A 24,740-nucleotide genomic window follows, 5' to 3' on the forward strand; every position below is an offset into this window, starting at 1 on the left:
AATATTTATTTTATTTTTTTTCGTTTTACGTGCACTTTGCAGTTGCTAAATCGGTCAAAAAATGGAGAAAGGCATTCGGAAGCAATGCCTACTGCTAATGTTAGTATTTTCGCAATTTAATTAAATTTTGAAATTAGGCAAAATGAAAACTGTTAATTAAATTGCGATTGCAATTACTTTCACGTGTGATCAGTGAGAGTTGTTCCAACGCAAAAATCCGTTTCAAGTTTTTGAACTCAAAAAATCGTTAGAGGTCGCGCAAGCAATGAGCGGATTTTTTTTTATCCATTATAGATATCTAAGCTTAAGGTTACATAATACACGGACTTTTTTGACCCAACCTTTCTGCATAATATTTATAGCTGTATCACCATAAATAACCATAAATAATAATTACGGCAGCAACACATATCAGTGGATTTTTTCCGACATATTTTTTGAATAATTTCAAGTGCTACACATACTAAATAGGGTTATTAGCTACGAAGGAAATTACTATCCGTATTTTTCATTTTGCGAAACAATAACTAGCACGAACGCCTTTGATTGGTTGCATCACTCTGTCCGTACAGATCACAACCAATATCCCATTACATTATGCTGAAGTTAATGAATTAGATCTGGTTTTTCCACACCTGAAAAAATTCAACAAGAACATTAATCTTTAGTTCGGTTTTGAGTCTTTGGATGGGGCAAGACTGTTATGGATTATCGAAATGCAATCGATTATAATCAATCGGGTTTGAATGCTGCTTGCAGAGAAACTTACGTAATTTTTTTCTCTTTGAAATATAAAATCGCCGTTTTGGACGATTTTTGTGCTTTGGGCGTCCTAGTACAACCCTGGGGAATTAGCAGAAAAAAAAATTGTCGTTCATGGCCACGTGGGTCATGGTGTAAGTTCTGCAAGCAGCTCCTCCGGGTCAGCGTTGCCGATTCTATCGGAACCCAACGGCAACATCGAGCTTTTAAATAAAACCTGGAAATCGTTGAGTTCCCAAGTAGATCTCGAAATCTACTCACCCGTAAATGTTAAAAATAATAAAAGGATTGTGTTAAATTATAATTCCTACTCTTCGCCTATCATTTCTGGTGGTAGTTTCCACTCACGTGGTTCACGACTTTCTGAAAAGAAAATCTTTATGACCGTAGCGATCGTGCCGCCTCAAAGGCTGCACAAATAATCGGAAAAAGTCAAGAAATACAGTGCGAGGCAATTAATATTGACCTGCCCTGCTTAAAAAATAATACGCGTAAAACTTAATGCGGATATGAATATTCTACCGTACAGCGAAGCGACCGCCGTACCGAACAGCCGAACAGAACTCTAAGATTCGCAAGGCCGTGCTGTCCAGATTAGCGTTTTGCTCGCAGTTCTGTTCGCTTCATGATTCATTTCACGGCCACATGTTCAAAATTGTGCAAAGCTCTACCCGGAAAACCAGGGAATTTGACCGCAGTTCTTTTTACTTATTTCCGGCTGTGGACTTTGGCAACAATGGACCACTTCGTCAACGACTGCACCGTTCCCAACTTCAGGAAATTTAACGTCAATAATGAAACTTTGAATTTTGCTCCCGGGTTATGAAACTCCCCCCCCCCCCCCAAAAAAAAAAAATTCAAAGATGGGAGCGCCAAGAAAATTTCACTTTATAAAAAATCGACGGTTTACCACACTAGTGAATCGCCAATAAGCGTTTATTGTATCCTTCGTACAAACATTGCACTGTGCATCCATGCAAATTAATCAATCGCAGTATCCTAATTAAGCGTAACTGAGAAGTAACTGAATATTGTTGCATAATCTGAGATAAATTAAAATAAAACATAAAAAAATCTAAGTAAAATAAAGAAGTAATAAAACTTTGACTAGGATGGATGAATAAACCATTATGTTACTAAGGCAGATTATTATCAATCTTATTTGCGTCTTTTGTCTACTATTACTCAATCATATGTATAGTTCGATACGCTATAATTTTTTTATAGCGCATAGTATGTTGCTGTTCAATGAAAAACGTCATTCTTCTTTCGATTTTATCTCTGAACTTTCATCTCAAACCTCTTCAAAGATCAAGTTTGTTCCCATACTCAGTTAACACCCCGTATATCACCACTATTTCAACCCACTGCATTTTGTACTTATGGTAAATCTTAAACTCTTGTTATAATGTCATTTAATAGCTTCGGTCTATGTCTCAAGACATATATGTTAGCAAGTTTTGCCAGAGATAAAAATCACAGGGCACTTTTTTATTTCTTGCTTTATACAGGGTAATTCAGATTCGCTGCTTATCGTTGGGATCTCGAAAAGTATGAACGACACGCAGCCGCTTGTATTGGCACAAAATTACGCATTTGTGAGCCTTGTTATGTGCCGTTTTAAATTTTGAAAAATTCCAATTCCTTCAAAAGATAATCGAAAAAGAAAACTACGAAATATTCAACAATTGCTTTTTTAAAGTTATTTTAATGGATTTTTTTTAATGAATTTCACTTCCTCGTGGGCACTTTTGCTCCTTTATAAGATGGCGTTATAGGATTTTAAATGGAACGTTTTGGAATTTTGGGAACCATCACTAACTTCATTTTTTTTAATACGGACCTGATTTTTTTTGCATTTTTGGAAAACTTTTAATTTGCCGAGTTAAGTGATTTGTCACACTTGTAGCAACAAGAAACGTAATGGTGTTAAATGAATGTTTAATAAATAAAAAGGTGTTAGAAAAAATAAAACTCTACTCATAAGTGTTACCATGGAGACGACAATCTGATCCTTCAAAAATATGCTTCACTGGCACGCATAGAATTTCTGTACTGTAGAAAATGAAGTTGCTGCATGGCACTAAATTCTTCATCTGAGTAATCCGTAAAATGGTTTTTTCTTCAAATTCAACACGCTGTTAATCGTCTTGTGTCACAGAACTACGCAATAGATTTTGACATCTGAAGGCTGGCGTCTTACGGAGATTTACTTTGTTGTTTCCATGGTAACCCTGTTCTGAGTATCGTTTCATTATTTTATTTATTTAATATACGTTTCGCACTATTAAATTTATTTTTACTGCAGGCGAGGCACAGCGTTTAATTCGGAAAGTCAAAGGCTTTCAAAAAAACAGTAAAAAAATGAAGTTGATGATGGTTCCCGAAATCCAAAACGTCTGTTTAAAATCTAACAACACCATCTTATAAGGGAGCGAAAGCGTCCCCAAAGAGGTGAAATTCATATTAAAAAAAACTATTCGTGAAAATGTCGTTTTTTTTCGATTATCTTCGGAACTAATCGGAATTTTTCAAAATTTAAAACGGCACGTGACAAAGCTCCAAAATCTTTACCCCGATTTAAGCGACTTCGTATCTTTGATGATTTTCTAGAGCCTAATGGCAAGTAGCGAATTTCAATTTCCCTATATAGCACATATTTGATATCACATTTCAGTAAGATAAGCCAAGTTAAAAGTTCATTGAGTTCCAAATCAGTTGCATAGAGCGATAATTTATGAAACTCTACTTCGGCACGTTTTACCAGGGCCGAAAATACATTAGTAAAAACTTAGTTAAATCGTTAATTAATCAATTTTCATCTAAGTTGCCTAAACTTCGTAATTTTCGGTGAAGCATCGTTAAACGACTTTACTCGATGTCTCGGATCGGTTCGGGCGAATTTTTGGTTTTTTGACGCGCAAACGAAAATCCGGAAAATTTTCAAAAATTTGCACTTTCGGTTTTTTGGACCGTGTGGCGGAAGTTCTGCGTCCCACCTAATTTGGATGAATTAAATATCTATGGAGAGCTGAATCAATGGCTTGGAGTGTTTGTTGGTAAAACATAGAAAATCCACAAATTGGGATAACTCTCTGTTAAATGTGTCGTTAATTCACTCGCAGTTCTCGTATTGTAATTACAAAACTTTTATTGATATGGAATTAATTGAAATTGGTAATTTCATATCGCAATACCGGAGCTGTAATTGAATTCACGAAACATTTAGCAGATTGTTCTTTTTACTTGGGTAACGTGTTACCCACAAACGCTCTATGCCACTGATTCAGTGCTATGCCGTTAGATTTAATTTCTCTGCCTGTGTTTTATTCAAATAGAGTGCTAAATGCAGTCTTACAACCGAAATTTGTTTTGAATTTTTTTAGTAGATTTTCCACACCCTGTATGGCATTAAAAAATTCCTTTAATTAAACGGTGGCACAAGTACCACCTAAAGGAAGCGCTTTCAAATCGTTTTCAGGGTACAAATCTTCGCCCTTCTCTCGAACATAACGCCTTAAAAATGATGAAAAATCTACTTGTTTGTTAGTTTCTGTTCATGTTTCCTGTATTATTTAGTAGCAGTGTATGTCCTCTCATATTTCAACGATTTTGAGAGTTAATTACGAACGTATACTGACATAAAATTCTGTACTTATTCTTGCATTATTTGATTAATTCTCCGGCTTCTTAACTAAAATACCATAAGTGTTTGTCGGCAAATGAGTTTAATGGGAAATTGCTGACCAAGTATATCTATTTGCGGATGACCGCTAAGTCTGTGATTAAGCTTTTATAGACTCTAAAGGCAAATGCTAAACATAGCTATTAACGCGATGGAGGTACTTAATATTTATTAAATATTAAACCGACATTAAATACTAATTAGGTGAGCATTCCATCAGAACGATTATAAAATTGGTACTTAACTGGAAATCTAAAAAATGTTATGCTCATCAGTGAAAGTTATAAGAATACGAATATTTACAACAACGGCGACATGTCGAAAGCGGACAAAAAGGCTGTCTACCGATATTTCTTTTATTAATGTCGCACAATTTTCATAAAAAATTAAACATAATTACAAACGCTGCCAATTACAGGTAATTACAACAACCTCGCGTAAACGCCGACCTCGCCCGCGACTCGCGCGCAACACTTGAAACTCGTGCGACAAGACTCGTTTTCTCCATTTGTATTTTTCGTTTTTCTTTCGTCCTAGAACGGTTTCTATTGAGACAATTCGGCTTCGCATGTTTATGTCGAGCTTTTTCTCCACATGTCAATTAAACTCTTTTTATGAAAATGAATTATCGCACATCTTCCTTTTTTTGCGATAAACTCGACGAAAGGCCTTCTTTATACGACATAAATACACTGACCTGCAAAAAAAGCCAGCTACAGTGAAAATTTTGTCTCATTATTTGTTCAACATAACAATGATATATGGGTTGAATAAATATTTTAAAGCTTTAATAACGCTGGAAAAGCAAATCACGTCACAATTTGCAACTAGGCAGATACCATTTTTCTATATATGTTCCATATATTTAAGCGGGATTGTTAATTTCTTCTTTTACTTTGATTCTGTCATTCCTCAGCGACAAGGACAGGAAACCTTCATACTTAGAATTTTCTGAGCGAAATATTTCGACATGCTCATTTCGTTGGTGGTAAACATAAAAGAGAGGTGTGAAGTGATCAATTCAAGAAATTCTCGTTTCTCTCTAATCTCCGAGATCGTGCTGTTCTGTGCGCGGGTGGAGAGCAGGGGGACTCAACGTTTGCCTCTAAGCGCGTTAGTAAACTTCCTAGGTTTTCGGGAAGTTGGATGTCGGGCTGAAAACCAACTTTGTTTGTTATACCAATTTACTACCACCCATACAGTCAGTGACAAAATTATTCGTACACCACCTGAATTGTTAATATTACAATTACTTATATTACAAATAATTACAATAAATTTATTATATTATAAATAAAAATTGACATATGGAACAGGTGAAAACGGCCTATTTATTTCGTTTATTTCAACTTAAACATTAAATTTTAACTTAGATTCTAAGAATATAAATAAAATATCATTTCCGGCAGGTCACATACGTATTCGTACACTAACAAAAACTAATTAACTTTTCCCACTTTTAGTACATTCAATATTTCGTTGGGCCTCCTTTGGCTAAAATAACGTCTTTGAGCCTTCTCGGCATTGAATAAACTAAATTTGCCGTTGTCTCTGCAGATATTTTCTGTCATTGTTCTTCTAAAACGACCTTAAGAGATTCTCTATTTTTAATTCGTTTTTGAACCTCAGGAACGCGGAGAAAGAGAGAGATGTTCAATTGGGTTGAGGTCTGGTGACTGAGGTGGATGGTCTAAAAGTCGTGGTACATTGTATGCCAATCCACATCTTAACGTTCCGCGCATTATGTTTTGGGTCGTTGTCTTGCTGCACAATCCAGTTTTCCAATCCCAGTTTTTCAACACTCACTGGTAGATTAGCCCGCAAAATTTCCATATATTTGTACTGGTCCATGTTGCCCTCAAAAGCCAAAGTACCCTCTCCAGATGCTGCCAAGGCTGCCCAAACCATAACATGGCCACCGCCATGTTTGATTGTTGGACACAGATTTTCAGGATTCACAGCTCCATTTTTTTTACGCCACACTTTTCCCTTACCATCTGACCCAAACAAGTTGAACTTGCTTTCATCAGTAAATAACACCTTTGCCCAAAAGCTCTCGTCTTTTTCCAGATACTTCTGTGCAAAAGCTAAACGTTTCTGCTGCTGGTTGACTTTTGATATAAAGGGTTTCTTTCGAGGAACCCTGCCATGGTACCTTGCCGATTGTAAAACCCTTCTTACAGTTTGGGGATGTACATTCTTCCCAGTGGCTTCTGACATTTGCGCTGCTAACATAGGGGCACTCTGTCTCGGGTCTTCTCTAATTTTCCGAACAAGTAGTGCGCGTTCTTCTCGTAGAGTTAAGTTTTTCTTCCGCCCCTTTCGTGGTTTTTCCAAAACATTTCCGGTGTTTTTGTAGTTTTTTATAATGTACTGAATAGTGGATCGACTTCTATTAACAATTTTACTGATTTGACTGTGAGATTTTTTCTCATTGAATAATTTTATGATTAAATTTCGAATGTCTTCGGAACACTCTTTGCCCTTGCGACCCATGTTCAGCACTAATGCACAATTTGGTAAAAGCATGTTGTTTATTGTTTTAGGAATACCGGTGAACAAAAATATAAATATTTTTCAATGCTCTGTTATTTATAAAAGAACAATAAAAACAATATAAATAGGTTGTAAGAATATTTTTGTGACTCGCCTAAAATGACATTTTTAATTTTTACATGAAATCTGGATTGAATATTATTGTTTTAACGATATAAAAGATGCAATTAGATCTCGTTTTGTATGTTCCTTATGTCATTATTAAGTTTAAGTACTAAATAGCCGTTATTCTCACTTTTTGGGCGGTGTACGAATACTTTAGTCACTGCCTGTGTATCATCTTAAAAGTTCTTATATTCTTTAAGCAGGTACAGTCGCTCAAAAAACTATTCGTACAGCGGGAAAAAAATTCTGTGACCCATAATTTTCGACTGATTTTGTTCAAAATTTGTATAATGAAAAATCAATCCTAAACTCAGTTTAGGTGTTCGAGCAAGTTTTGAAAATTAAATTTTTATAGTGCTTTTCATGGTCTTAAAAAAAACTCCATTTCGAAAACTTCTTGCGCGGTGGAAATTTTGCAGTAGGATTTTAATGATCCTGTAGAGGGGATTTTTCTACGTATACCCTGAAAATTTGATCAAAGTCAGACCACAAATAAGGGAGTTGCAGCTTTTTAAATTCGCCAAAAAGTGACGATTCTCATGCAAAATAATAAAATTTAAACATTTTTGGCGAATTTAAAAAGCTGCAACTCCCTTATTTGTGGTCTGACTTTGATCAAATTTTCAGGGTATACGTAGAAAAATCCCCTCTACAGGATCATTAAAATCCTACTGCAAAATTTCCACCGCGCAAGAAGTTTTCGAAATGGAGTTTTTTTTAAGACCATGAAAAGCACTCTAAAAATTTAATTTTCAAAACTTGCTCGAACACCTAAACTGAGTTTAGGATTGATTTTTCATTATACAAATTTTGAACAAAATCAGTCGAAAATTATGGGTCACAGAATTTTTTTCCCGCTGTACGAATAGTTTTTTGAGCGACTGTAAAAGTAAAACGCGATCGAAATATTTTCCGTGTGGCTGCGAGGCAGAGAGAAGTCTCCATTTGCCTTTACATGCGTGACTAAACCTGCTGGGTCGTTGGGTATTCGGACACTAAGAATTTGTTTATTGTACAAATCCGTTGCCTTTCTAATATGATCATAACGCCACAATCAGATCCCATTCAAAGACATTCCGAACGCTTTAAACTTTCATTCAAATTTAGATCAAGGACCGCGTGTCGTATCGACAGTATATTTCTCCGATTTCAATTTCTAAACCAATCCCCTTTTCCTCACACGACAGATCGACCAAATATCGTTTTCTAGTAACCTTTATAAAAACCAGGTTGCCTTCAACAAACCCATAAAACGGTATTATATTATTAATATTAATATATAGAGTGATTGTTGCCAGAGGACTAATTGCATTGTAACAATATCGTGAAGGTGTGACTAAATTGTACTTTTTTCGTACAGCATTTTGTATTTTCTACATTTAAAGGCTACCGTACACGTTTTAACACGGTTATAACTGTAGTTAACCGGCCTTGAAGATGATGTAATTCCTTGTAGCGGTTCTTCACAATTATTTTAACTTATATGGGTCTCTCGGTCAATGCCCAGCACCATACAACTGCAGCTAATTTAATTAGGATTTATTCAACCCTGCCTGCAAATTTCTTTCTTTTTTTTTTTTTGTTTTTTACCACGCTGGGAGAGACCTGGTACATTTCAATAATTTATTATATCCACCCTATAGCAGCAATACGTTAGCTGCTTTGCATCAGATCGGATTTACGTAGGAACCACACCTTACTTTAGTTATTATGAAAACCATGCAGATCAGGATACATTATCGAGAGCCAATTAAGAAACAGAATAAGGAGAAAAATGTTCTTGTCGTGGCTAAGCAATCAGGTTCATTGTCGCTGGGTTTGTTCGTTGTTACGGCGAGAAATGGTGAAATGTAATTCGTTTTATGTTTATTAATGCACTGTGCGAGTGGGATTATTAGGTGGTTAAACAGAATGGTATCTAGATGATGGCCGCAACACTCACACATTACTACTCTACGGTGTCCCAATAACTTCGATATAATCATCAATCGACAATAAACAACATTTTATGCACGCCGTAGCGTGCATAAAACGGTCTTTACGATGCGTATGCGGTTGCCAGAGGAACAACATTATAGACATTTCAATTCCGACTTTGACAAATTCATAACACTTCTTGTCACCTGCAGAGATCGTAATACTGCTGCAGTTTTAATGAACAATATTTCGCAATGTTCGTATTTAAGACCTATTAAAGCCCTTGTGCCTTACAAAATTTTGTAACGTTGCGCGTGCTTTAGAATCTTTCATTACAAGCCACCGTAATTACATACTTGTATGTATGAATTTTCAGAATGTTTGCTATGTAATCCATTCTCTTGGGGCTTTCGCCTTAAGTGTAGGAAATGATTTATCGTCGGTCAAGTTAAGAACGCATCAGAATTCAGAGCGCATCAGAAAAAAAGGGGGTAATGTTTTAACCCCTACGTTCAGAAGTTTCAGGGGGGTGTCGAAGACTCAAAGGCTCAAAGTTTTATCCTCGGGTACCTTCTTTACCTTTGTTGATGGTACCTCGTCCTACTATTTAAATTTGAAAAAAAATCGACGCGCGCAAAAACCCATTATTCGTCTTTGGAACCACCTTCGGTTTATCTAGAAGATCACAGCGAGGTCTTGGCGAATGAATTTCTCCACATCTCCCAACGCCACCAGCTTACCTGCGGTGACACCCATCGGCATCACGCTCATCAAGGCAGCAAGATCTGCCTCCATTCGCCACCATATTATATCACCATATGGAGAAACTATAGTGTTGAGCGGATCTCGCTGTTTAACCCTTATGTTCGGGGTTTGTTAACCTTTGGTTTAATTATCGTGGTCCCCTCCCTAACGATTTCCTGTTCGTAATTATTACCTTGCTGAGAGAGTGCCGCTGACCTCATTGCTGCTGCGTTGGTTCAGCGAACGTCCCCTCCACATTATTATTTATCACGTGTGCGTAATTTATTTATCCATGCTGGAAATTTACTTTTCACACACCCCCCGATTATTTTCCAAGTGTTCGTAGTTTATTCGTAGGTGCCCAAGAAATTTTTTTACGCGTCCGTCTTTTTACGGACCCGTAGGTAATTTCGCATGTGCCCTCAGATTATTTTTCATATGCCCGCACTTCATTTCCACTGAACTGCAGATTATTTACCGCATTCACGGCAGTCCTGAGCGATTCGGCATGATGAACTGAATTTATTTTCGATAGCAGAGAGAATTAAAAAAAAGGGTCGTTGGTCGCAAGAAAGTTTGCAAGAAACCCTTCTTAACCGATTCAGTGGCCTGTATCATCTTATTCGTAGGCTGGCAGATTTGATGTCTGCTGACGTGTTAAGGTCCCTGTATTTCTCGTCTGTGGGTGTTGTGAGAGTCTTCCATATACAGAAGAGAATACTTACATAGATGTTTTCTCTGTTTGCAACCTGGCGCCCCCGCAGACCGCACTCCAGGCGACTGAATGTGTTTACGCCAGCCATCACTATATTTTCATTCACAACTATGTTTGGTAAAAAAAAAACACTAAACTGTCGATAGTATATACTTTTGACTTGCTGCCCACCCAAGAGCAAAGGAATTACCTCAGATAGGCATACAGGAGGCATCGTAGGAGAAACAATTAGGCTACTGGGCAAATGCTCTTACTCTTTTACTTTCACCAGCTAAGTAATCTGTGATACTAAATTCGACCATCTTGTTTTCAACATTGCTAGGGCATCATGCGGCATTGTCCACGGTTAATTTTTATTCGTTTTTTTTTTTTTTTAATTTATCACCCAAATTTTTACCCACAACCACGACTCAATTCATTTGTGAAATTTCTTTCTTTTCCCCTAAATTTTTAACAATATTTAGGGTCACAAATTACTGTTACTGCATTTCCATAAAACACACAAAAAGAAGATAGTTGAAATTCCTGAACAAGGCCAGTGCGAATCTGATACGATAAAGACAGACAAGTGCGTTCTAGACTCCAGCTCGTCTGGTTAATTTCCGGCTCGATTTAAAATTTTCATTAGAGACCATGTAAATTTTTTTTTTAGTTTCTATTTTAATTTTTTTTTTATAATTTCTATTTTTAACAATGCGACATGGCCAAAGTTCCCGTAGCCCCTAGGGAACTTGCATCCGGCAAGTGGTAAGTTCCATTTTTTTCCATAGCTAAAATTCCGATTATTACCATCTTTGTGGCGCCGATGAAGATAATAAATATTAAGTTCGGAAACTGGAGAGCTTAAGAGCTTCCAAACTTTTTCTTCTCCCCGTCCACGACCGAAAACCCAAGATTTACGGTCTAGCTAGTCGAAAATGGCTACTTTCCTCCCACAGGCATAAGGACATTTTTTTCCTATGTTGCGTATCAGTTCAGTATATTTTATAAACTTGTTCCCACATATTCCCAGAAAACACTGTATATTTTAATATTATCCATCACTGATAGTCAGTGATGTATTGTTCCCGTATGTTGATTTACACAGTTTCTTTTTTTAGATCTATATGTAGATTTTTGTATTTCCCATAAGGGGTGTTTGAAATGTTGTGATTTTGCTTCCAAGGGGTAATTAGCCACCGCAAAAGACACCGATGGAACTAAGATTGACATAATTCTTCTCGCATAATAACAGGCACGCGATTTTCAAAGCAATTGAGCAATTAATTTTTTTTATCCTTATACAGGGCGAGTCGGGAGGATCGTGCCAAACTTCAGGAGCGTGCTGTACATGAAAAATAAATGTAAAAAAACTCAAATGTTGTTATCCGATTTTCGTTTGTTTACAAGTTATAGCGTAAATAAAATTAAAACATAAAATTTTAAAAAATTATAAATTTCATAAGAAATTCCATAAATTAACGTTTGGATATCATAAGTAAATGTTCAAAAATATCGCCATTAACTTCTAAACATTTTCGGCCTCGTCTATGAAGAGCATTCGTTGCGCTCCTGATTGTTTCATGTCTTTCTTCAATAGCAGCTGCAGCATTTCTAATGCGTTGAATTAGTGCATCTTGAGTGTCCACTTCAGTTTTAAACCAACCCCACAAACAATAGTCTAGTGGTGTGAGGTCTGGAGACCTTGGAGGCCAACTAATAGGGCCACCACGACCAATCCAACGTCCAGGAAACGTTTCGTCTAAATGTTGCTTAACCTTTATGTTTTAATTTTATTTACGCTATAACTCGTAAACAAACGAAAATCGGATAGCAACATTTGAGTTTTTTTTACATTTATTTTTCATGTACAACACGCTCCTGAAGTTTGGCACGATCCTCCCGACTCACCCTGAATATTTACGAAGTGTTCATCAAGTATCTACAGAACTATTGATTGAGCATCAGTAGTTTTTCACATTTATCGGGCTATGTCATATGTTTTCATTCATTAGCAGCTTTGCAGTCCTATATCATAACCTCCTCGATCACCCGATCTGATACCTCTTGATTTTTATTTAAAGAACCTTTCTCTTGTTATACAACGCCTATTGTGTTATTTTGTCGTTTTCGATTTGGTCGACTTCCTTAGAGATGATTACTCACCCCTTAAAAATAAAATCACACAATAAATTTATGTGTGAAGTATTTGCCTGCACTTGGCAATATTACGTCACAATCGTAACTGAACTTAATCACTGCATTTGTGCAAAAGCTCCAAATATACAAACATCATCAATTAACGAAGCCAGCACTTGATAGCGAAAATTGCCAACATATCAAGCAATTTTGACACAGTATTATCAGGGGGCTCCAATAAAAGCCTTGGGGTACTCCAAACTACATATTACTTTGCGTCGACCCAGATTTTTGCTGGCAGGCCAGCAGCCATTCACCAACAACGTAACGGGAAAGCTCGGATTCTTTTTGAGACGGTTATTCAGTTTCACTGTTGATCGTACCGCGAGTGAGCGTACCGCGGGTACCGTACCATTACCGAAAATTGATTTGACTGCATTGTTGGCGAACTAATTATTAGTGATTGTGACTAGTAGTGTATGTAAATGGAATTTGATTATTGAGGTTTAATGAACTTCGATAGTTTGCTAGGTAAGGATTCCGATTGCGACGAACTAACGCATGTTACATTTTTGTTTTTGTTTTTTTTTTTTTTTTTCGTTAAACGGGACTACTAAAGACTTGAAAAAATCGACAGCGAAGATGTTGAATATTTTGTGAGTGAAAGATATTTTTAGCCGTTAACCTGCCACTGCGGTTCATGAAAGTTGAATGTCTGAAGGAATGAGAAATTTTCGATGGGTCGCTCGCCAGAGGTTCATTGTGGTTGTAAAGTTTTTAAACTAGTTTCGCTAATGGTGCGTCGTGACTGAGATGCGGGAAATGAGTGAGGTTTTTTTAAAAGTTTTGCAGTGCGAATTTGCAATATAAACGCACCTTTAAGACCTGCTTAAAAAGTCCATCAAACAACAGAAAAGACGTGGCTCAGAGGGACTTTCAGCGACTTTTTTAGAGTTTAACATTAAGTGGAACACCCCGGAATAAATCGAACGTCCCCTAAAAATTTCCTTCTTTTGACACGGCTTTAATTACAAATTTCAAAGGAACACCCCACGCAGTCCCACTTTGGACTGCATATTGCAAATATTGTACATTTGAAGCTTTTACAGCAAAGCACTGATCAAGTTTAACTACGATTACGATGCACCAAGAAGTGCAGAAGGAAAACATAGGTGCGACTGTATTGTTTACTTTTATTTTTACGGGATGATTGACCACCTCAAAAGAATTCGATTTAACCAAAAACGGCATAACAAGTGTTGATTTGGCCCTATAAGATGCAGAACTCTTGACCGCTTTGTTGGTGGCTGACTGGATTAATACAGGAGGTCCACTCTGAGTTTTGCAGTCTCAGAGAAACTGTTTGTGATGGTAACCTTCACTATTGCACTTAACTTTATTGATTATAATATAATGACAGGTATAATTTGTGAGTTAGCGTCTGAGCTGCGATGCGTGACCTTCGTGTCCTAACTAACTGTCCTTTCAAAGTCCACTCACGTCGTTCCTTGACGAAAAACTAACAAAGGGTTCTAAATATTCCCAGAGTAATAAATTAGAACTTCAGAGTATCGCCCAGACTAAACCTAAACAAAATTGATCATACTATGACCGGCTAACTAAATACATTACAGAATTCTTAAATTATCCTTAACTAAATCATGTTTGAATAGATCGATTGTCCTCAGATATTAATTTCAGGGATATTTGTATGATTCTTAACAAGTGTTACATAATAAGAGAAAGACGTCATAGATCAAAATCGATTGATGTCAGATTGAGCGAGCGAAGATGCCATCGAGTAGTGTCACCAAGGTGAATGCTAGTAGCTGTTAAATAGATGAAGAGGAAAATGCTGATCTTGTCTGTCCAGAACTCCCCCTTGAAACTATTTAATAAAATACCTTTTAGCTGTACGGTTTAGGATGACCTCTAATACATCGTAAATGATTAATTTTGCATATTTTTATAATTAGACTTTTGTTATTGCCAAGAAACGTCCCTGTCTGTCTAGGACTGAGGCAATTTACATAGCAATTAATTAACGTGACAAATAGACATCGTAACTCATTTTTTGACTGCTCAGAAGTAAAATGTCTCAAGCTGATATTTTCCAGTGGAACTGATGGACCTATTTATGGCATTGGATCTCACGAGGATTTATCGTTTGTCATGTCGTTTTATCAATCAGAGAAAATTGATTATTTCATAAATGTTCATATTCGCACGTCCTTATCTTGATTGCCATCCAAAATCTTTTGTCCGACAAGAGACGCGACAAACGGAAATTTTCTCAATCGGCTCGCATTGTGTATTTTTTATTTATTTACGTGAAAAGTATATTTGTTAGAAAATATTAAATGCGATTATATAAAGCGAGTCAACGAATTTTACCGATTTAATCAAAAAAATTAATAAACTGTTATTGAACGGAAATATGACCGTGAACTTTTGCTTTACGTACTCTAAGATTTAGGTAAAAATTTACCATTTTTTTACCAATTTTTCCGACTGTGTGCGCACTGCCCTTCCTAAAGCTGCGCATTAAAGCCTAAAAATTGTCACATAACATAGGTTCCTAGGCGTATCACTGCCGGACATATCTGTCATTTCGAAGATTTAATGAAAGCAATGCATTTTACGTGAAAATTTAATTCTATTCGAGTTTTGGGGCACGCCGACTCTTAATAATTAAAAAAAAATCATATTTAATTAAATTTAATTTTTAATTTTTAATGGAACAAATTTAACTTAATTTAATGTAAATTAAAAGTATAATAACAAGGTATTAAAGAGGCTAAAAAATTTTTTTACAGCATTCACGCCTTCTCCTTAAACGACCTACTCCAAAAATTTTTTCTGAGCAGACTTCTTATCTGTTTCGCTGGAAAAAAAAAACATTTTATTGCTACAAACTTCCAATCCAGATGTTATCCAACTGCCCAGGCATACACGACCTTAATGGCGCGCTTTGGAAACGTGAATAGCACTTCCGTTAGTGAAACTCTGCATTTTAAGTTGTATAGCAGTATTTTTACAATATATGCAAATGTCAATCTACCATAAAAAAATTACCGAAATCCCTGATAAGCCCTCACTATCGATTTTAAGCTTATAAACTAATTACGATTGTATTATAGTTAGTGCATCTGAAAAATTATACGTAGCCCCATTTATTGATATATATTATATGTTTTTTATTACTGAGCGCAATTTGTTATGATCACTTTTTCCCCTATGTGAATAATAGACAGTGACAGTGGCTGAATTTGACAAATGAGTGAGGTTAGAAGTTCGGCTAATGTCAAATTTCATGTCAGAAATTTCTAACCTCAATGACTTCTGTCAAACATGCGGAAGCTGGGTATATTCCTAGTAAATCTTCTGCACTTCTAATCTCACAAAAGGATTTTTAATCGGAGATTTTGAATAAATTTTCTTAACATACGTATGTACATGTAAAATCGAACAATGCTACATCCCACGTCAATCGGAAAATTTAAAAACTTGACCCCTCCATTTACGCCCATATGGTATACCCAATCTAATTTCTTTAAGATGCACTCATCGGGTGTTAAAGTCGCTTGAAGTGTTTTGCTGATTGCCTAGCTACCTAAGTAGCACGGCAGTAATCTGGATGTACGGACAATCAGATTTACTCTATTGAACTCTCTTCTGATACAATTCATCATGGAACAGTTCCAAATCGTATCAAATAGCCCCTATGGGCCTGAATTTGTTCTAGAGGGGTCTAGAGTTTAGCAGGCTCGGGGTGAAATAGTCCTGGAATGACACGGTTAAGAAGCAGACATAATGTTGACGTCATGAGCTAAAGCATTGCTCCATGTTGAATTTTGGAATGTTTTGATTTTTGATAATCCGACATGCGGTTTTATCAGCAAAAATGTTAACGATGGTTCAGCACGTGTATAATTCTTTGATGATTAAGTATAACAATTTTAGCACATTACCTATTCGTCCAAGATTATTTAAGTAAATTAACTAAGAACAAATTAATATATTTGTAATTTTATGTCTTGTTCCAGACAAGCAAAAATTGTTTTATGTGTTGCCTTCCGGGGCTTAACTGATGCTTAGTCAAACCAATAGAGTTTACTTTTATCGGTCGTAAGTTACGACTAGAGCCAATAAATTCTATGCCGAAGCTCTTCACTAAATCAAAAATGCCTTTATTATAATGACTTAAATAGCTTGCTGAGATGGAACTGAAGAGTAATAGCTTTGAGTACAATACATAATTATTTCATTCCGATGCTCAAAGCGTGCGATTCTGCAATCATCAAATGTATATTTACAGCGATATTTCCTTGCAACTTTCATTCTTTTACATCAAAGTTACAGCATGTGTAAATAGTTACAATGCTTAGACATAAGTAATCTTGATGATGCTGAACCGAAATAAGTCTATCTGTGTGAATCCTGTAATAATCATTTACGTAACTCGTGAGGTATAAGCGTCATTAACCATGATAAATGAGTTAATACATCGTATCTCGTGAGAATGAATATTTTGTCTTTCATGATTAAAAAAAATATTAATCGCCGATTTAAAGTTGCTTTGGGCTACGAAATCAACTGCACTTGCAATTTAAATTTTCTGAATTCAGCTATACAAGGTGTTTCTTGATGGATGGCGAAAAATGAAATGGGTGAATAATGAGCTGATTTTAAGATGGAAACGTCATAAAAGGACACTTCCTCAATTGCTTCCATTTTGATTTACAAGTTGTTCAATTTTCTTTCTTTTTTTTTTAATTTTCATTAATTTCTTTCTCGTGTATATAGATAATGTATACAAAATTGATTACAGCATTACAAACAAACTGAAATCACAATTATCCAAAACTCTATTTTACAGGGTGTTATTTTTCTCGTGATCGTTCTCGGTATTTTCAATCAGAACTTTTTTATGATATTTTATATTTTAATCATTAACTTCATTTAAATCCTTATACTTTTTGCCTCTTCAGTTTTTTTTTAGAAACAATAGTTTAATTGATATTTCGTAGGGCATGCCTTTGTATAAGTTTTGTCTTAAAATGTCACGATTCACCCGTTTCTGTTTTTACCATCCATCAAGACACACCCAGTATTATAATAAAATATTGCGCATGTCAGCCATTATCGCATCCAATTAAAGTCTTCTTTTTAATTACTTTTAAGTCATATTTGGCTTTTAACATGAAAGCCATCCATCTCCAGCTTCCTCTGTCGGAAGTTCGAACTGCCTCAGGCTAGTGGAGGTCATAATGCAGAACTTATCTTCCGCCGGACTATAAACAAACATTATGCACCGATCTAACTCACATTACATAACTAAAAATCAAATTGACATGTTCAAGTTCGGTTACAGCCTCGGTTAGTATTTAATGGTATTTAACACACTCCCTGATTTTTCAAACTGATGTAGTTATTATGTCTTAATTGGCATTTAGTGGTTGCTCAAATGATTGCACCACGTGAAATTCCTATGTAGCATTGTCACTGTTAAAAAGGCGCGGTTCCGGTTCTGAATAACGTCGAGAAAGGTTCGTATATTTCGGCAATACCTGAATTTGAAGAGTTTTAGGTTCCTGAATTGAATACTAAAAAAATTTTTTCACTTACAAACGCGTAATGGCGTATTTTATTATTAGTGTAAAAGAAGGGCTTTGAAGCATTGCGCGGTATATTGCAAAACATGCTGCTTAATAGTTACTGCATGCGCTATTACAGGAATGAGCAGAAATTTTGCACCCATTGGACGCTTTTAGGCAACAAGAAGTGCTTTGAACTAGTCAAAGTGGTGAGAGCTCCCGAAATTGGAATTTCCATAATATTGTCTCCCTAGTATCCATCATAAATCCTCTTTTTACATGCCGAAGCATGAATAGAAATTCGATTATGAGGCATTCGGAATGAAAAAAAAAATCTTATTAGATACGTAATTCAACAATTCAACAGCCTTATGAAGGAATTTTATAGATTTGGCATTTTAGCAACTATGCGAACCACCTTTCACTTTATGCTTGACGACCAATCAATGCTACCACATAATTACTTCCTGAGTTAATTTTGTTATTATCATATTTAAACGTGCATATAGAAAGCAAATAATATATAGCCTAATAAGCATGTGGTTGCAAAATTATGTATGAGGAAAAAAATGAAAAATGTTAAAGGATCGTTTGCATATCTACATGTTGGAATAAATAGAATTATTATACGCTTGAAATAGGTTTTTTTCTTGCATAAGTATCAGGGAAACCTATGAACATGAAGTGAGTGATAATTTTCCCACTCCCAGATTGTACGGGACCTTTTCATTAAGTCCTTGAGTAGGATTTGGTGAAGGTTGTTACATGAGAACTTCGAACTAAGTTCGTTATAGTAAAAAGTATAGAATAAACGGTCCGGAAATCACCTAACATACAGTAGAACTCGGCTGTAACGAACCGTCAGGGGACTTTGCCTGTCGTTCGTTACATGCAGACGTTCGTTACAGGCGAACGAGGAAAAAGCTGGTTGGTTGAAAATTTCTGTTTTAACCAAATGCCAAATTATACATTTTTTTTTTTGTAGTAAATAAGTATATATTAAGCGAGAGAGTAAAATTACAAAAATTGGAAAAACAAAAAAAACCCTAAATAAAATCGAAGTTTAGGTAGAACAGAAGTTCGTAATTTGACTACGCAACATTGCAGTTTTTCAATATCTCCTCAGGTACTTTGGCGAAAGATCTGTTGCACTTAAAAATTTTAATATTCTAGATGCGTCATCTGCATATACGATTTTAAAGCAGAAAGGGCCTCTAAAGTTGTAGAGACTAAAACTTCATCATTCCTATCAACTTTCTCTTCATCACTAGAATCATTTTTAGATTGATCATTACCAGTTACTCGAACAACATCAATATCATTACGGAATTCAACAGCTCCTACGTGTTCATCAATCATGTCATATTCACTTAAGTTAATTTGCTTAAAATTAGAACTGTTCTGATTTTTTAGGCCTTCCGTATAAATTTCCAAAGCTCACTCACAACAGCATCATTCAACGGTACGTTATAACCGAATTATTATGAATAATTAAAAAATTTAAATAATATCATAATATTCATTATATAGATATATAGGAACTTGGACCGGACTTCGTTGTTAATTCGTTATAACCGAGTGCTCGTTACAGCCGAGTTTTACGCTATAAAGGGTGTCTTGTGTCAATAGTCCGGGCCGCTCACCGGTGATCCTTGATGCGAAAATGATTAGACTTTTCTTATGATATTTTTTTCTTTTGACGCTTTATACTCGTTACAGAGGGGGTCGAAGTTATTTAAAAAAATACTTTTGTTGATTATTTGGGTTTTCTTAACATATTTCAATGAAATTTTCTAGTGATATATAATTCGATTAGGCGTATACTTCCTATGATTTGGGTAAAAGCATTTGGAGAGCGAGTGGGGTGAATGGGGGGTCGTGTACAGCCCCCCCCCCCCCCATCTTTTTTGCGTACGCCAATAGTGCATTTGCTGAGTTATTCAAATTAATTGTTTATTTATCTTTGTTATTGCAAATTTTTATTTACAGCGTACTTTAGCAGATATTTCAGCTTATAACCCCCCAACATGCGGCTTACATTTTTTATTTATGTCGAGAACGTAATTCCGAAAGACACGTGATTGCCACTTTAGTCCTTGCTTTACGTCGTACTTATTAATGTCTTGATTTTACATTTTAAAATAAATCGTCCCCGTGCTGATACCCGGATTGTTATGGACAATTTGTTAAATTTCGTCTTCCCGGTGTGGTTAATTAAATAAATAAATAACGTAAGCTACGTATTGGGGGGCGATAAGCTAAAATATCTTCTAAAGTAAGCTCTAAATGAAAATTGTACAAAAATGAAGGTATGCAGATAAATAAGCAACTAACTTGAATAACTAAACATATGCACCATTAGTTTACGCAAAAAAAGTTGGGGGGAAAACTTGTACCCGACCCCCATGTTCTCCAGTGTCTCTCCAAATTGGTTTACCTCAATCATAGGAAATTTGCGCGTAGTCGCATTATATATCCTTGCAAAACTTCATTAAAATGTGTTCAGAATCACCTAAGTCGCTAACAAAAGTCTTTTTTTTTTAATTCCCACACCTTGTATAATGAGTATAAAGTGCCATAAGGAAAGTCTAATTGTTTCGCATAAGAAATCTCCGGTCAACAGATTGATCTACAAGTACGAGACATCCTCTATAAGTATTTTTAAAACATACAGAACTAGCCGCAGTGGAATGCAGGTTTTTTCCGAATGTTAATGTAAAAAATCTCACATCTGGTCTTCTCGGTTTGCACAATAGCCAAATTGTAACCAACCGGAATTTAGTCAAATATCTACCGTTTCTTCATTATACTTTAATATTTTAAATCAATCACATATCAAATTTGTGAAAAAATTTAATGCTGACTCATTCGTGTCATGCGACCGGACCTGCCTTTCAAACGCGCGAACCTTTGCATTCGCTATCTGAATACATGAATATAATTAATTGTCTCCATCCTTTTTACGTTTTCCTTGAAACCCCTTAAACAAAAAGCATTTTGGCAACATCGTGTTCCGTCACGGGCTTCGTGCTCGAAAAATTTAATTTTTTTTCTCATTTTTCATCCTCTGTCGTCATCCCGTTGAATAGAAGATTAACGCCCTCTTACTCCAGCGTGAAATAAACTCGGCTTTGCCAAGCCAGGCCCTCGTATACCTATAAGAGAGGTAAACGTCGATGTTAATGTAACATTAAATGGTTTCTTAGGAGTAACGGTGGCACACGAGGGTCGCGCTTAAAGTTCATGTTTGCCAATAGAGCCAGCGGTTCTGAATTCTCCAAATCGATGAGCATGCGCCATCAGAAGTAGATAGTTTCAGATTTAAAATTTCATTTTCAATATGACCTTTCGGGCTGTTTTTTTTTCCATTCATTAGTTCGATAACAAATATTTATCTAACACTCCACACTGTAATTTCACGTTGGTTTATTTGTTAATCAACCAACAAGTCTGACGAGGAAATTATCCGAATTCTTTTTAAACGATATGTTCCAAGAAGGCCTCCAGCCTTTTCAGTATGGTAATTTGCGATGGCAAATACACTTCAAACAATTAATTAATAGAAATATTGTTGACCACCAAGTCAGTGATTAAATTCAGTCATAAATCTTCGGTTCCTGGCTCTCAGCTCACGACCATAATCATGTGAACTCTGAAGTGAAATTCTAAGTATAATATTTGTTTAATATCTGAACGTGCAGCTTTTTATTAGAGCTGATTACCAGGGAATTAGTGAGAAAATTAGAAAGATAACGTTAATTATGGCTTCTTACTGTAATGTGCAGTCTTTAATCGCTCCACATAACATCTAATCTTACGGATTTTAGAAAGATTGCTGTCGATATTATCAGCATGAAGCATTATTGTCGCGCACATTATTTTGATAACAAATTGTAATGTATTATTATTTGGTAAATATTAGTCAATTTAATATTAGAAACATTTTACCTCGTCAGTTTTATAATGCTCGAGTTCGAGGGCTATCAGCTCACCGTGCCAGTGTGTAATATAAAAATTGGATTGTTTTTATTGGAATTGTTTGGCTTGGTGACTGTTATGTTTCAATAATACCAAAAGTGTCCTTTAGTATTCCAATCGGGGTAAGACTTAGTTTTTAACGAAGGCACGTCCAGTTGTTCTGCCAATATTTTTTATTTTCAATACCGAAGGCCGGAAAAAGCTTTTAAACTTTACTCTATCCCCCACCAGCAACGTTTCGAGTTATTTGCACTTCATCGTTTTCGAGGCAACATTTCCGTTTGTTTTGCTTCGGTTTTTGCCCTATCGAACGTTTCACCGGAACGTTCCTTCGATCGTATTTTGACCACCTAGATCACCTCAGCAACGGCCAAGACGTCACTATGGACGTTTCGGTAGCGAACGGTCCTTTCGCTTCTGCTGGTGCATCTAGAATTTTTGCGAATCATCTAGAAGGACCCTTCAATCGTGACCGCCGGAAACCTATATTGCATTTAATATTTAAAAGGCTGACATGTTTAGTACTCGTAGATTAGATACGTCTAGGTTGAAAGTGCAGGTTCTTGTCTGTCACGGGTTGCTTCAAAGGAAAACATTGGAATTTTCCCCTTTACTTAGTGCATTTCACGACCAATCCCATCATTAAAAAAAAAATTAATGACGTCACACCTTTGACAGGTGTTAATAGAAATAAAGCTTCAGTACCGCGAAGTTTAAATTCGTCAAAAAATCTTCAAAGCGGCATTTAAACCGAACGATTTTTGGATTTTCCAAAGAGTTACTTGGAAAAATGCTCTGATGTTTCCAGGTTTCGTGGCACGCAGTATAGTGGTTAGGGCGCGAGTAGAAGCGCAATCCAGAACACGTCCATGGACGATCACTTTGCAGCAGCTAGATTATTACGTCGGTAGTGAATGAATGTGTTGAATGTGCGGAGTCATCACTATTAAAGCCAATAATCCATGTCATTCATAATCCCAGTGAAACATCATAAGTTAGTACTTACTTAACTGCATATTCCTCGATTATACTCGTAGATGTTCTACCTTATAGTCAGCCCAACCGCTCTATGCATGCGTGTCATACAATGTGTGAACCTAGTAAGGACGTCCGTTTAATATTTGATTCATTTCGGCAGTATTGTTAAATGTCTCTACGTCACGTACTTCTAAGAGGCTTAAGATATTCCTCTCGGGTCTACCTTGTTAAATAATGCAAATAACAACAAATATTTTCTGACCTTTGTGTCAACCATCACATTTTCAGTCCATTAGCACCGACGTCGACAGGGAACTACAGAAATAAAAATAAAAAATTCCATGGAAAAAATGCGATTTGAAAAATTATATATGTATTAGCGCACAATGCGGCAACTATTAAACATTATAATCAACAATGGATGCTGCGTCGGTTCCTCTGAAATGACAAGAGATTGCACCGCATGAACATTAGTGGCGAAATGTCGATGACGCGCAGGCAAAGATCCGCAGCTTCTACTATACCTATCTAATTTAGATTCTCATCAATGACGACTGTTGTATCGATTTCTCAACCAAATTTCAGTTATGGTTCAACAATAAAGCCACACATTAATTTATTAAAATAACGCCTATGAAATTTCTCATACAATCCATGTAAATTAAGGGTATCAGTAATAAAACTTTATCTCTGATAGGGACCGAAATAACGCTTCCAGGGATCAATATTGTGCGGACTGTTATTTTTTGTGGAAAATTATCATGCTTACGTTGCCGATGTAAACATACGCATGGTAACGACGTTTGTATAAGAATTTATTAAATAAATAATATTTAATAATATTTAATAATTAGTTTCAGAAATAATAAGCGATTATTTATGTATCGTGGATGTGCGTCTATTAGGTACTTCCATATTTCCCAAATTAGAAATCAGTGTAGAGTACCATCTCATCAAATCTACCATAAAAATAATTATGAATTCCTGAGAAACCGAGGAATTACACTGATGGGATTTTACATGTTTAAAAAAATAACCGGACTTTACAATGCAAATCAAGCTATTAATAACCCGTGTGTTTATGTTTAAAAGTGATATTAATAATATGCTAATTCAACATTAAACAGTGGGTCTAAATATTGTTGAAACCTCTTGTAGGTCTGATTAATCGGGTATCAGTTGACTTCAAATAGCCCAAACGTTGCATAAATGTGTTTTTTTGAAGAATTTTATCAGTGTTTGCCAGCCAAACGTGAGGGAGATTATACAGGGTGTTCGGCTAGCTGTCGTTAGTGTTGTCAGTTTGAAAAAAAACAAACTGCTAATAAACTAACTAAATAAAAAAAATACTAAAGAAGAACGAATAATAGAAATTAAAAAGTAGAAGTTGGTTATTTCGATTCATTTTATCCCTTGGGAAAAAATGTGTCTATGATTTCTCTGTCAGAAAACTACTTTCATTATTTTATTGAACATGACAATTATTGTTTAAGAAAATAAATATTCGGTGGCGCCAATGTCTAATTTCATTTGCCTTAGAAGGCGCTTGCGGATATGTTCCAAATTGCACGGATGAGTGCACGCC

At 35.9% G+C, this 24,740-nt stretch overlaps 1 protein-coding gene across 4 annotated transcripts in view; it reads left to right on the forward strand.

Moving 5' to 3' along the window:
* The window catches only part of dimm (dimmed), an 86,829-nt gene that overhangs the window by 30,082 nt on the left and 32,007 nt on the right, over nt 1-24,740 (forward strand). Inside the window, exon 1 of one of the 4 annotated variants that reach the window (XM_066296933.1) lies at nt 11,034-11,231. The exons of 1 other annotated variant lie outside the window; for it this stretch is intronic. The gene's annotated coding sequence lies outside the window, so the exon portion shown is untranslated. Of the gene's footprint in view, nt 1-11,033; nt 11,232-12,810; nt 13,134-22,166; nt 22,300-24,740 lie in introns of those variants that run through there. 2 more of the 4 variants (XM_066296931.1, XM_066296934.1) reach the window with 2 other exon arrangements.

This window comes from Euwallacea fornicatus, chromosome 27 (assembly GCF_040115645.1).
Source record: "Euwallacea fornicatus isolate EFF26 chromosome 27, ASM4011564v1, whole genome shotgun sequence".
Classification (NCBI taxonomy): domain Eukaryota; kingdom Metazoa; phylum Arthropoda; class Insecta; order Coleoptera; family Curculionidae; genus Euwallacea; species Euwallacea fornicatus.